This window comes from Moschus berezovskii, chromosome X, assembly GCF_049115385.1.
Source record: "Moschus berezovskii isolate FMDL1 chromosome X, NW_MosBer_1.0, whole genome shotgun sequence".
Taxonomy (NCBI): Eukaryota; Metazoa; Chordata; class Mammalia; order Artiodactyla; family Moschidae; genus Moschus; species Moschus berezovskii.
Genome location: NC_142488.1, coordinates 8,797,729 through 8,812,120, shown reverse-complemented (window position 1 = coordinate 8,812,120; position 14,392 = coordinate 8,797,729).

The following is a 14,392-nucleotide window of genomic DNA, read 5'->3' as shown; positions in this document are numbered from 1 at the left end:
AAATACACAGAACTATACAAAAAAGATCATACTGACCCAGATAACCATGATAATTTGATCAGTCACCTAGAGCCAGACATCTTAGAGTGTGAAGTCAAGTGGGCCTTAGGAAACATCGCTATGAACAAAGCTAGTGAAAGTGATGGAATTCCAGCTAAGTTATTTGAAATCCTGAAAGATGATGCTGTTAAAGTGCTGCACTCATGTGAGTAAATTTGGAAAACTCAGCAGTGGCCACAGGACTGGAAAAGATCAGTTTTCATTCCAATCCCAAAGAAGGGCAATGCCAAAGAATGTTCAGACTATCACACAACTGCACTGATTTCACATGCTAGCAAATTAATGCTCAAAATTCTCCAAGCGAGGATTCAACATTCCATGAACCAAGAACTCCCAGATGTTCAAGCTAGATTTGGAAAAGGCAGAGGAACAAGAGATCAAATTGCCAACATCTGCTGGATCATAAAAAAGCAAGAGAATTGCAGAAAAACATCTACTTCTGCTTCATTGACTATGCTAAAGCCTTTGTGTGAATCACAACAAACTGTGAAAAATTCTTAAAAGAGATGGGAATACCAGAACACCTTATCTGCCTCCTGGAAAACTTTATCCAGGTCAAGAAGCAACAGTTAGAACCTGACATGGATCCCTGGACTGATTCCAAATTGGTAAAGGAGTATGTCAAGACTGTATATTGCCACCCTGATTATTTAACTTACATGCAGAGTACACCACGAGAAATGCCAGGCTGGATGAAGCAGAAGTTGCAATCAAGATTGCCAGGAGTAATATCAATAAAATCAGAGATGCAGATGACACCACTCTTATGGCAGAAAGCGAAGAGGAACTAAAGAGCCTCTTGATGAAAGTGAAAGAGGAGAGTGAAAAAGTAGGCTTAAAAGTCAACATTCAGAAAACTAAGATCATGGCATCCAGTCCCATCACTTCATGGCAAATAGATGGGGAAACAATGGAAACAGTGAGAGACTTTATTTTATTGGGCTCCAAAATCACTGCAGATGGTGACAGCAGCCATGAAATTCAAAGACGCTTGCTCCTTGGAAGAAAAGCTATGACGAACATAGACAATGTATTAAAAAGCAGAGACATTACTTTGCTGACCAAGGTCCACCTAGTCAAAGCTAAGGTTTTTCCAGTAGTCATGTATGGATGTGAGAATTGGTCCATAAAGAAAGCTGAGTGCCAAAGAATTGATGCTTTTGAACTGTGGTGTTGGAGAAGACTCTTGACAGTCTCTTGGACTGCAAGGAGATCCAACCAGTCCATCCTAGAGGAAATCAACCCTGAATATTCATTGGGAGGACTGATGCTAAAGCTGGAGCTCCAATACTTTGGCCACCTGATGCGAAGAACTGACTCATTGGAAAAGACCCTGATGCTGGGAAAGATTTAAGGGGGTAGGAGAAGGGGACAACAGAATGAGATGGTTGGATGGCATCACCGACTCGATGGACATGAGTTTGAGCAAGCTCCAGGAGTTGGTGATGGACAGGGAAGCCAGGTGTGCTGAAGTTCATGGGGTTGCAAAGTCAGACACGACCGAGCGACTGAACTGGACTAAACTGAACTAGGGAACATTGAGTTATAATCATGAGGTATCACACCACACTTATTAGGACTGCTGCACTCCATATACATGACACTATCAACTGCTAGAGGATGAGAAACAATAAGTCTCCCTCACTGCTGGTGGGAGTAAAGCTACTTGATAACATAGCTGGGCAGTGTTTTCCAAAGCCAAAACACTGGATCCAACAATCATGTGTTCAGTGTTGACAACTGCTTTGAAAATTTATCCAAATTCAAACAAGGATGCAATTAAGCACAGCAGCACTATTCATAATAGCTAAAAAATGGAAAAAAATCAGGATATCCTTTAATAGATGATTGCATAAGCAAAGTGGGGTACATCCATGTCAAGATGAGGAGAATGTGCCACCCCAAAACATACCTCTCTGGCATAAGGATTATTTCAGTCTAATTTTTTAAAAGAAAAAACAGAAATCTCAGAAAATTCAGTAGCAATTGCCCTTTTGTGAAGGACATTTACAACAGAGAACTCTACATATTTAAGGGCTATCCCTCTTTGCACCAGAAGTAGATGACGAGTAACTCTCAAGTAATTCGTATCAGTGGAGAGGTCCTGACTTAAATCTGCAACAATCATACACCTCTTCACTATATTTGCATGATAACCTGTCATAACAGGCTTCCCCTTTCCCCAAAGTCTTTCTTTTATTTTTCTCTGAAGATCGTATTTGAGGTTATGGCTTTAGAAATTTCAGGGAGTGACTCAGGTTTTCTGGATAGTTCCCCTATATACAGGAGGTATACAAGTTATTAAACATCCGCTTTTCTGATGGTGATGTCTCAAACTCATTGCTTTTATAAAGGAACTAGAGAATGAGGCTGGGCTCCTGAAGGCCACTCCTCATCTAATTTGCTTCTATCAGTGTTGCAGTGAAAAGGAAAAAAAGAGAAATGATTTTCTTTTCTTTCCCAAGAATAAAGAAGATAAAGAGAACAGTGAGTAGGCCTGATCCCTCCTAGAGTTTCCTTTACTGCTTCTAATCTGTACTCTGTAAATAAGTCTGCTTTTCTGCCCCCTAACTCTGCTTGAGCTACTTCCTGCACCTATTCTTCTCTAATCCCATGCTACTTACACCCTGGTGCTTGTCTTTCCCACAGACCACCCCTTGTAGTTTTCCTTCCTTTCGAATTTCAGAAAGAAAGCAGCAGTGCAATGAACCAGAGACAAACAGACCTAGTTACTGGGCTACCTGATACCACCTCTGATTTTTGTGGGGTTTTATTGCTGTTGTAATTTTATAATTTTATTTATTTATTGTATATTTTTGGGTGTGCTGGGTCTTTGCTGCTGCGTGGACTTTCCTCTAGTTGAGGAGACTATGGGCTTCTCCTTGTTGCACTGTGAGGGCTTCTCAGTCAACTATTGAGCCTGTGCTCGAGAGCCTGGGAGCCACAACTGCTGAGCCCATGTGCTGCAACTATAGAAGCCCACACACCCTGGAGCCTGTGCTCTACAACAAGAGATGACACAGCAATGAGAAGCCCTCACACCATAAGGAAGAGTAGCCCCCACTCACTGAATCTACAGAAAACCGATGCACAGCAACAAAGACAGTGCAGCCAAAAATAGATAAATGAAATAAACAAGAAAAATCAACACTTTAAAAAACTAAAGCAAAATAGATAATCAACAAGGACCTACTATATAGCACAGGCAACTACACTCAAAATTTTGTAATAACCTATAAAGGGAAAGATGGTGGAGTAGAAGGACATGCGCTCATCTTCTCCTACCAGAACTCCAAAATTGCAACTTGCTGCTAAACAACCGTTGACAGGATAATGTTGGATCCCACCAAAAAAAGATACCGCGAGTCCAAGGGCAAAGGAAAAGCCCCAACAAGATGGTAGGAGGGGCAAAATCACATTTAGAACCAAACCCCATGCCTGCCAGAGACACTTGGAGGGCTCAAACAAAACCTTGTGTGTACCAGGACCCAGAGGTCCCACAGAGAATGACCATACCTGCCTTTGAGTGTTTGAGTGTCTCCTGTGAAGTCATGGGTCAGCAGTGGGCTGCCATATGGACAGGGGTTCTGGCTGCAGCAGACCTGGGTCACGAACCATGTGGCATAAACACTCTTGGAGGAAGCTGCCATTAGGCTCATCACAGAGCCGCCCAGCAGACAACCCAGAAACTGCAGAAAAATTATACCAAAGAAATTCTCGCACTGTGAAGAAAGTTCTAGGACCCACAACAGATTTCCCAACCTGGGGATCTGGCAAAGGGACTGAGAACCTCCAGGGAGTTTGACTTTGGAAGCCAGTGGGATTTGATTACAGAACTTCCACAGGACTGGGGAAACAGGCTCTTGGAAGGCACAAACAAAATCTTGTGTGCAGCAGGAGCCAGAAAAAAGGAGCAGTGTCCCCACAAGTGACTGAGTTAGACTTCCCTGTGGGAGTCCAGGAGTCTCTGGTGGAAGGCTGGGTCAACACTTTGGATTCAGGCCAAACAACAAGGAGGGAACACAGCCTCCCCCATCAACATAAAATTGGATTAAATATTACTGAGCATGGCTCTGCCAATCAGAACAAGACCCAAGTTCCCCCACAGTCATTGTCTCCCATCAGGAAGCTTCCATAACTCTCTTATCCTGATTCATAAGAGGGCAGACAGAATGAAAACTACAATCACAGAAAATTAACCAAACTGATCCCATGGACTACAGCCTTGTCTAACTCAATGAAACTATGAGCCGTGCCATTTAGGGCCATCCAAAACGAATGGGACATTGTGGAGAGTTCTGACAAAATGTGGTCCACTGGAGAAGGGAATAGCAAACCACTTCCGTATTCATGCCTTGAGAACCCCATGAACAGTATGAAAAAACAAAAAGATAGGATACTGAAAGAGATGGAGATGGCAAGAGTGAACATTGACATTTTAGGAATCAGTGAACTAAAATGGACTGGAATAGGTGAATTAGGTTCAGATGATCATTACATCTACTACTGTGGGCAATAATCCCTTAGAAGAAATGGAGTAGCCCTCATAGTCATCAAAAGAGTCCAAAATGCAGTACTTGGGTGCAGTCTCAAGAAGGACAGAATGATCTCAGTTCGTCTCCAAGGCAAACCATTCAATTTCACAGTAATCCAAGTCTATGCCCCAACCACTAATTCCAAAGAAGCTGAAGTTGAATGGTTCTATGAGGACCTACAAGACCTTCTAGAACTAATACCAAAAAAAGATGTCCTTTTCCTCATCAGTTCAGTTCAGTTCAGTTCAGTCGCTCAGTCGTGTCCGACTCTTTGCGACCCCATGAATCACAGCACGCCAGGCCTTCCTGTCCATCACCAACTCCCAGAGTTCACTCAAACTCATGTCCATCGAGTCGGTGATGCCATCAAGCCATCTCATCCTCTGTCGTCCCCGTCTCCTCCCACCCCCAATCCCTCCCAGCATCAGAGTCTTTTCCAGTGAGTCAACTCGTCGCATGAGGTGGCCAAAGGATTGGAGTTTCAGCTTTAGCATCAGTCCTTCCAATGAACACCCAGGATTGATCTCCTTTAGAATGGACTGGTTGGATCTCCTTGCAGTCCAAGGGACTCTCAAGAGTCTTCTCCAGCACCACAGTTCAAAAGCATCAATTCTTCGGCGATCAGCTTTCTTCACAGTCTAACTCTCACATCCATACATGACTACTGGAAAAACCATAGCCTTGACTAGACAGACCTTTGTTGGCAAAGTAATGTCTCTGCTTTTTAATATGCTATCTAGGTTAGTCATAACTTTCCTTCCAAGGAGCAAGCGTCTTTTAATTTCCAGGCCACAATCAGCATCCGCAGTGATTTTGGAGCCCAAAACAATAAAGTCTGACACTGTTTCCACTGTTTTCCTATCTATTTCCTATGACTCGATGGGACCACATGCCATGATCTTCGTTTTCTGAATGTTGAGCTTTAAGCCAAACTTTTCACTCTCCTCTTTCACTTTCATCAAGAGGCTTTTTAGTTCCTCTTCACTTTCTGCCATAAGGGTGGTGTCATCTGCATAAGAGAGTAGGGAAAACCACTAGACTATTCAGTTATGACCTAAATCAAATCCTTTATGATTATATAGTGGAAGTAAGAAATAGATTTAAGGGACTAGATCTGATAGATAGAGTGCCTGATGAACTCTGGACAGAGGTTCGTGACATTGTACAGGATACAGGGACCAAGACCATCCCCATGGAAAAGAAATGCAAAAAAGCAAAAGCAAAGGAGAAAAGGAAAGATATAAGCATCTGAATGCAGAGTTTCAAAGAATAGCAAGGAGAGATAAGAAAGCCTTCCTCAGCGATCAATGCAAAGAAATAGAGGAAAACAACAGAATAGGAAAAACAAGAGATCTTTTCAAGAAAATTAAAGATATCAAGGGAACATTTCATGCAAAGATGGGCTCGATAAGGGACAGAAATGGTATGGACCTAACAGAAGCAGAAGATATTAAGAAGAGGTGGCAAGAATACACAGAAGAACTGTACAAAAAAGATCTTCATGACCAAGATAATCACGATGGTGTGATCACTCACCTGGAGCCAGACATCTTGGAATGTGAAGTCAAGTGAGCCTTAGAGAGCATCACTACGGACAAAGCTAGTGGAGGTGATGGAATTCCAGCTGAGCTATTTCAAATCCTTTAAGATGATGCTGTGAAAGTGCTGCACTCAATATGCCAGCAGATTTGGAAAACTCAGCAGTGGCCACAGGACCGGAAAAGGTCAGTCTTCATTCCAATCCCAAAGAAAAGCAATGCCAAAGAATGCTCAAACTACCGCACAATTGCACTCATCTCACACGCTAGTAAAGTCATGCTCAAAATCCTCCAAGCCAGGCTTCAGCAATATGTGAACCGTGAACTCCCAGATGTTCAAGCAGGTTTTAGAAAAGGCAGAGGCACCAGAGATCAAATTGCCAACATCCGCTGGATCATGGAGAAAGCAAGAGAGTTCCAGAAAAACATCTATTTCTGCTTCATTGACTATGCCAAAGCCTTTGACTGTGTGGATCACAATAGACTGTTAAACATTCTGAAACAGATGAGAATAGCAGACTACCTGACCTGCCTCTTGAGAAACCTGTGTGCAAGTCAGGAAGCAACAGTTAGAACTGGTCATGGAACAACAGACTGGATCCAAATAGGAAGAGGAGTATGTCAAGGTTGTATATTGTCACCCTGCTTATTTAACTTCTATGCAGAGTATATCATGAGGAACGCTGGGCTGGAAGAAGCACAAGCTGGAATCAAGTTTGCTGGGAGAAATATCAATAACCTCTGATATGCAGATGACACCACCCTTTTCCTCATAGGGGATTGGAATACAAAAGTAGGAAGTCAATCAGACTATAGTACAAAGCTACAGTCATCAAGACAGTATGGCACTGACCCAAAGACAGAAATATAGATCAGGAGAGGAACAAGATGGCGGAGGAATAGGATGACGAGACCACTCTCTTCCCCACAAATTCATCAAAAGAACATTTGAATGCGAAGTAAAGTCCACAAAACAACTTCTGAATGCTGGCAGAGGACATCAGGCACCAAGAAAAGCAGCCCATTGTCTTCGAAAGGAGGTAGGAAAAAACATAAAAGATAAGAGAGACAAAAGAGGTTGGAGCTCCGTCCTGGGAAGGGAGGATGTAAAAAGAGAGAAGTTTCCAAACACCAGGAAACACTCTCACTGACCAGTCTGTGGCGAGCCTTGGAAACTCAGAGGGCCACATAACCGGGAGGAAAAAGAAAGAAATAATTAAAACCCACAAATTACCCGCCAAATGGTACCTCCCAGCGGAGCAGCAGCACAGACGCCTGCTTACACCATTAGCAAGGGGCTGGGCAGGGAGGAGCCGGCTGAACTGCTTAGAGAGAGGACTGGGCTTGAATGCCCCGAGAACAATCTGAGAGAACTGGGGATAGCAAAACAGACTGGGATAGCTTCCCCACGGAAAGGTGAAAAGCTCTAACCTAAGACTCTGCCAGCCCCACTCACAGAACAAACGGCTGAGCAGAGTGAGCTGGCTGCGGTAGGCCCACCCCCATCCCCCGCCGAGACAGGCAAGGAGGTCAGCCAGAGCCAGAGGGGGCAACCGTGGCCCCAGAAAGGCATCCGATACAAACTGCAGGCAGGCTTGTTGCTAATCAAGACTTCTTGGGCTCGGGCTGGTCGATATCTGCCTGAGAAGGTGTGCCAGTTGTACACCCAGAAAACCGAGTGGCAGGGACTGGGGAGGTGATAAGTCGCAGTGAACATGCTAGCCAAACACCTGGTCACCTGAGCTGCTTGGACCGTGGAAGGCACAAAACGCAGGCCCAACCAAATCTGCGCCTTTGTGGAATACCCGAGAAGTTGAACTTGAGACGCTCAGACCAGGGAAGTGCATACAACCCAATGCCGGTCTTGGACATTTCCCAGCAGAGCAACCTAGAGCCTGTGCAGTGTAGACTGGGACAACACATGTGCTGTGAGCGGGGGCAAACCCAGTGTGGCCAAGACGTTGCGTGCACTCCCCACAGACACCAGAGATATTTGTCTGCAGCGTTCCTCCCTGCCCAGAACAGGACTGAACAACTGAGCCTTAAAAAGTGTCCACCTGCCCCCTAGTATCAGGGCGGAAATTAGACACTGAAGAGACCAGCAAGCAGAAGCTAAAACAGAGGGAACCACCTTGGAAATGACAGATAGAGAAGTCTAGAGACTACTCCAAGAATAAGACCAAAAACCAGAGGCAAGAGGCTTAAGCCTGAATCCTGAGAACACCAGACAACTCCTGACACCAGGGAACATTAATTGATAGGAGCTCATCAAACGCCTCCATACCTACACTAAAACCAAGCACCGCCCAAGGGTAAACAAGTTCCAGAGCAAGACATACCACGCAAATTCTCCAGCAACACAGGAAAATAGCCCTGAGTTTCAATATACAGGCTGCCCAAAGTCACTCCAAACCCACTGACATCTCATAACTCATTACTGGACACTTCATTGCACTACAGAGAGAAGAAATCCAGCTCCACCCACCAGAACACCGACACAGCTAACTTAACCAGGAAATCTTGACAAGTCACCCATCCAACCCCACACACAGCGAGGAAACTACATAATAAAGAGAACTCCACAAACGGCCAGAAGAGGGAAAGGCCACCCCAAGCAAAGCAATAAAAGCAAGATGAAGAGGCAGAGAAATACCCAGCAAGTAAAGGAACAAGATAGATGCCCACCAACACAAACAAAAGAGGAAGATATAGGGAATCTACCTGAAAGAGAATTTCGAATTTTGATGGTGAAAATGATTCAAAATCTTGAAAGCAAAATGGAGTTACAAATAAATAACCTGAAGAAAAGGATTGAGAAGATGGAAGAAAGGTTTAATAAGGGCTTCAGTTCAGTTCAGTTCAGTTCAGTCGCTCAGCCGGGTCCGACTCTCCGAGACCCCATGAATCACAGCACGCCAGGCCTCCCTGTCCATCACCAACTCCCGGAATTCACTCAAACTCATGTCCACAGAGTCGGTGATGCCATCCAGCCATCTCATTCTCGGTCGTCCCCTTCTCCTCCCACCCCCAAACTTTCCCAGCATCAGAGTCTTTTCCAGTGAGTCAACTCGTCGCATGAGGTGGCCAAAGTATTTCAGTTCAGTTCAGTTCAGTTCAGTCGCTCAGTCGTGTCCAACTCTCCACGACCCCATGAATCACAGCAAGCCAGGCCTCTCTGTCCATCACCAACTCCCGGAGTTCAATCAAACACATGTCCACAGAGTCGGTGATGCCATCCAGCCATCTCATTCTCTGTTGTCCCCTTCTCCTCCCGCCCCCAACCTTTCCCAGCATCAGAGTCTTTTCCAGTGAGTCAACTCGTCGCATGAGGTGGCCAAAGTATTGCAGCTTCAGCTTTAGCATCAGTCCCTCCAATGAACATCCAGGATTGATCTCCTTTAGAATGGACTGGTTGGATCTCCTTGCAGTCCAAGGGACTCTCAAGAGTCTTCTCCAGCACCACAGTTCAAAAGCATCAATTCTTCGGCGATCAGCCTTCTTCACAGTCCAACTCTCACATCCATATATGACCACGGGAAAAACCATTGCCTTGACTAGACGGACCTTGGTTGGCAAAGTAATGTCTCTGCTTTTTAATATACTATCAAGGTTGGTCATAACTTTCCTTCCAAGGAGCAAGCGTCTTTTAATTTCATGGCTGCAATCAGCATCTTCAGTGATTTTGGAGCCCAAAAAAACAAAGTCTAACACTGTTTCCACTGTTTTTCCATCTATTTCCCATGAAGTGATGGGACCAGATGCCATGATCTTTGTTTTCTGAATGTTGAGCTTCAAACCAACCTTTTCACTCTCCTCTTTCACTTTCATCAAGAGGCTTTTGAGTTCCTCTTCACTTTCTGCCATAAGGGTAGTGTCATCTGCATATCTGAAGTTATTGATATTTCTCCCAGCAATCTTGATTCCAGCTTGTGCTTCTTCCAGCCCAGCATTCCTCATGATGTACTCTGCATATAAGTTAAATAAGCAAGGTGACAATATACAACCTTGACGTACACCTTTTCCTATTTGGAACCAGTCTGTTATTCCATGTACAGTTCTAACTGTTGCTTCCTGAACTGCATACAGGTTTCTCAAGAGGCAGGTCAGGTGGTCTGGTATTCCCATCTCTTTCAGAATGTTCCACAGTTTATTGTGATCGACACAGTCAAAGGCTTTGGCATAGTCAATGAAGCAGAAATAGATGTTTTTCTGGAACTCTCTTGCTTTCTCCATGATCCAGCGGATGTTGGCAATTTGATCTCTGGTGCCTCTGCCTTTTCTAAAACCTGCTTGAACATCTGGGAGTTCACGGTTTACATAGTATTTAGAGGAAATAAAAAAGAGTCAATATACAATGAATAATGCAATAGATGAGATCAGAAATACTATGGAGGGAACAAACAGTAGAATAACAGAGGCACAAGACAGGATAAGCGAGCTAGAATACAGAATTGTAGAAATAAGTGAAACAGAGAGGAAAAAAGAAAAAAGAATTAAAAGAAGTGAGGACAATATTAGAGACCTCTGGGAGGTCTCTAATGGTAAACGCTCCAACATTCGAATCATAGAGTCCCAGAAGAAGAAGACAAAAAGAAAGATCATGAGAGAATACTTGAGGAGATAATAGTTGAAAACTTCCCTAAAATGGGGAAAGAAATAATCACCCAAGTCCAAGAAACCCAGAGAGTCCCCAACAGGATAAACCCAAGGTGAAATACTCCAAGACACATATTAATCAAATTAAAGAGATCAAACACAAAGAACAAATATTAAAAGCAGCAAGAGAAAAGCAGCAAATACCACACAAGGGGATTCCCATAAGGATAACAGCTGATCTTTCAACAGAAACTCTTCAGGCCAGGAGGGAATGGCAAGACATACTTAAAGTGATGAAAGAAAATAATCTACAGCCAAGATTACTGTACCCAGCAAGAATCTCATTCAAATATGAAGGAGAAATCAAAAGATTTACAGACAAGCAAAAGCTGAGAGAATTCAGCATCACCAAACCAGCCCTCCAACAAATGCTAAAGGATCTTCTCTAGACAGGAAACACAGAAAGGGTGTATAAACTCGAACCCAAAGCAATAAAGAAAATGGCAATGGGATCATACTTATCAATAATCACCTTAAACGTAAATGGGTTGAATGCCCCAACCAAAAGACAAAGGCTGGCTGAATGGATACAAAAACAAGAACCCCATATATGTTGTCTACAAGAGACCCACCTCAAAACGAGGGACACATACAGACTGAAAGTGAAGGGCTGGAAAAAGATATTCCATGCAAATAGAGACCAAAAGAAAGCAGGAGTAGCAATACTCATATCAGATAAAATAGACTTTAAAACAAAGGCTGTGGAAAGAGACAAGGAAGGAAACTACATAATGATCAAAGGATCAATCCAAGAAGAAGATATAACAATTATAAATATTTATGGACCCAACATAGGAGCACTACAATATGTAAGACAATTACTAACAAGTATGAAAGGGGAAATTAACAACAATGCAATAGTAGTGGGAGATTTTAATACCCCACTTACATCTATGGATAGATCAACTAAACAGAAAATTAACAAGGAAACACAAACTTTAAACGATACAATAGACCAGTTAGACTTCATAGATATCTATAGGACATTTCACCCCAAAACAATGAATTTCACCTTTTTCTCAAGCACCCACGGAACCTTTTCCAGGATAGATCACATCCTGGGCCATAAATCTAGCCTTGGTAAATTCAAAAAAACTGAAATCATTCCAAGCTTCTTTTCTGACCACAATGCAGTAAGACTAGATCTCAATTACGGGAGAAAAACTATTAAAAATGCCAACATATGGAGACTGAACAACACGCTGCTGAATAATGAACAAATCATAGAAGAAATCAAAAGAGAAATCAAAATATGCATAGAAATGAAAGAAAATGAAAACACAACAACCCCAAACCTCTGGGACACTGTAAAAGCAGTGCTAAGGGGGAAGTTCATAGCAATACAGGCATACCTCAAGAAACAAGAAAAAAGTCAACTAAATAACCTAACTCTACATCTAAAGCAACTAGAAAAGGAAGAAATGAAGAACCCCAGGGTCAGTAGAAGGAAACAAATCGTCAAAATTAGGGCAGAGATAAATGCAAAAGAAACAAAAGAGACCATAGCAAAAATCAACAAAGCGAAAAGCTGGTTCTTTGAGAAGGTAAATAAAATTGACAAACCACTAGCCAGACTCATCAAGAAACAAAGGGAGAAGAACCAAATGAACAAAATTAGAAATGAAAATGGAGAGATCACAACCGACAACACAGAAATACAAAGGATTATTAGAGAATACTATCAGCAATTATATGGCAATAAAATAAATAACCTGGAAGAAATGGACAAATTCTTAGAAAAGTACAACTTTCCAAAACTGAACCAGGAAGAAATAGAAAATCTGAACAGACCCATCACAAGCACGGAAATTGAAACTGTAATCAGGAATCTCCCAGCAAACAAAAGCCCAGGTCCAGACGGCTTCACAGCTGAATTCTATCAAAAATTCAGAGAAGAGCTAACATCTATTCTACTCAAACTCTTCCAGAAAATTGCTGAGGAAGGGAAACTTCCAAACTCATTCTATGAGGCCACCATCAACCTAATCCCAAAACCTGGTAAAGATCCCACACAAAAAAGAAAACTACAGGCCAATATCACTGATGAACATAGATGCAAAAATCCTTAACAAAATTCTAGCAATCAGAATCCAACAACACATTAAGAAGATCATACACCATGACCAAGTGGGCTTTATCCCAGGAATGCAAGGCTTCTTCAATATCCGCAAATCAATCAATGTAATACACCACATTAACAAACTGAAAAATAAAAATCATATGATTATCTCAATAGATGCAGAGAAAGCCTTCGACAAAATTCAACATCCATTTATGATAAAAACTCTCCAGAAAGTGGGAATAGAAGGGACATATCTCAACATAATAAAAGCTATATATGACAAACCCACAGCAAACATTATCCTCAATGGTGAAAAACTGAAAGCATTTCCCCTAAAGTCAGGAAGAAGACAGGGGTGCCCACTCTCACCACTACTATGCAACATAGTTCTGGAAGTTTTGTCCACATCAATCAGAGCAGAAAAATACATAAAAGTAATACAAATTGGAAAAGAAGAAGTAAAACTTTCACTGTTCGCTGATGACATGATCCTCTACACAGAAAACCCTAAAGACTCTAACAGAAAACTACTAGAGCTAATCAATGAATACAGTAAAGTTGCATGATATAAAATCAACACACAGAAATCCCTTGCATTCCTATACACTAATAATGAGAAAATAGAAAGAGAAATTAAGGAAACTATTCCATTCACTGTTGCAACGAAAAGAATTAAATACTTAGGAATATATCTACCTAAGGAAACAAAAGACTTGTACATAGAAAACTATAAAACATTACTGAAAGTAATCAAAGAGGACACTAATAGATGGAGAAATATGCCGTGTTCATGAATTGGAAGAATAAATATTGTAAAAATGAGTATACTACCCAAAGTAATTTATACATTCCATGCAATCCCTATCAAGCTACCAACGATATTTTTCACAGAACTAGAACAAATAATCTCACAATTTGTATGGAAATACAAAAAACCTTGAATAGCCAAAGCAATCTTGAGGAAGAAAAATGGAACTGGGGGAATTAACCTGCCGGACTTCAGGCTCTACTACAAAGCCACAGTCATCAAAACAGTATGGTACCTGCATAAAGACAGAAATATAGATCAATGGAACAAAATAGAAAGCCCAGAGATAAATCCACGCATCTATGGACACCTTATCTTTGACAAAGGAGGCAAGAATATAAAATGGAGAAAAGACAGTCTCTTTAACAAGTGGTGCTGGGAAAACTGGTCAGCCACTTGTAAAAGAATGAAACTAGAACACTCCCTAACACCATACACCAAAATAAACTCAAAATAGATTAGAGAGCTAAATGTAAGACCAGAAACTATAAAACTCCTAGAGGAGAACGTAGGCAAAACACTCTCTGACATAAATCACAGCAGGATCCTCCAAGACCCACCTCCCAGAATATTGGAAATAAAAGCAAAAATAAACAAATTGGACCTTATTAAAATCAAAAGCTTCTGCACAGCAAAGGGAACTATAAGCAATGTGAAAAGACAGCCTTCAGAATGGGAGAAAATAATAGCAAATGAAGCCACTGATAAAGGATTAATCTCCAAAATATACAAG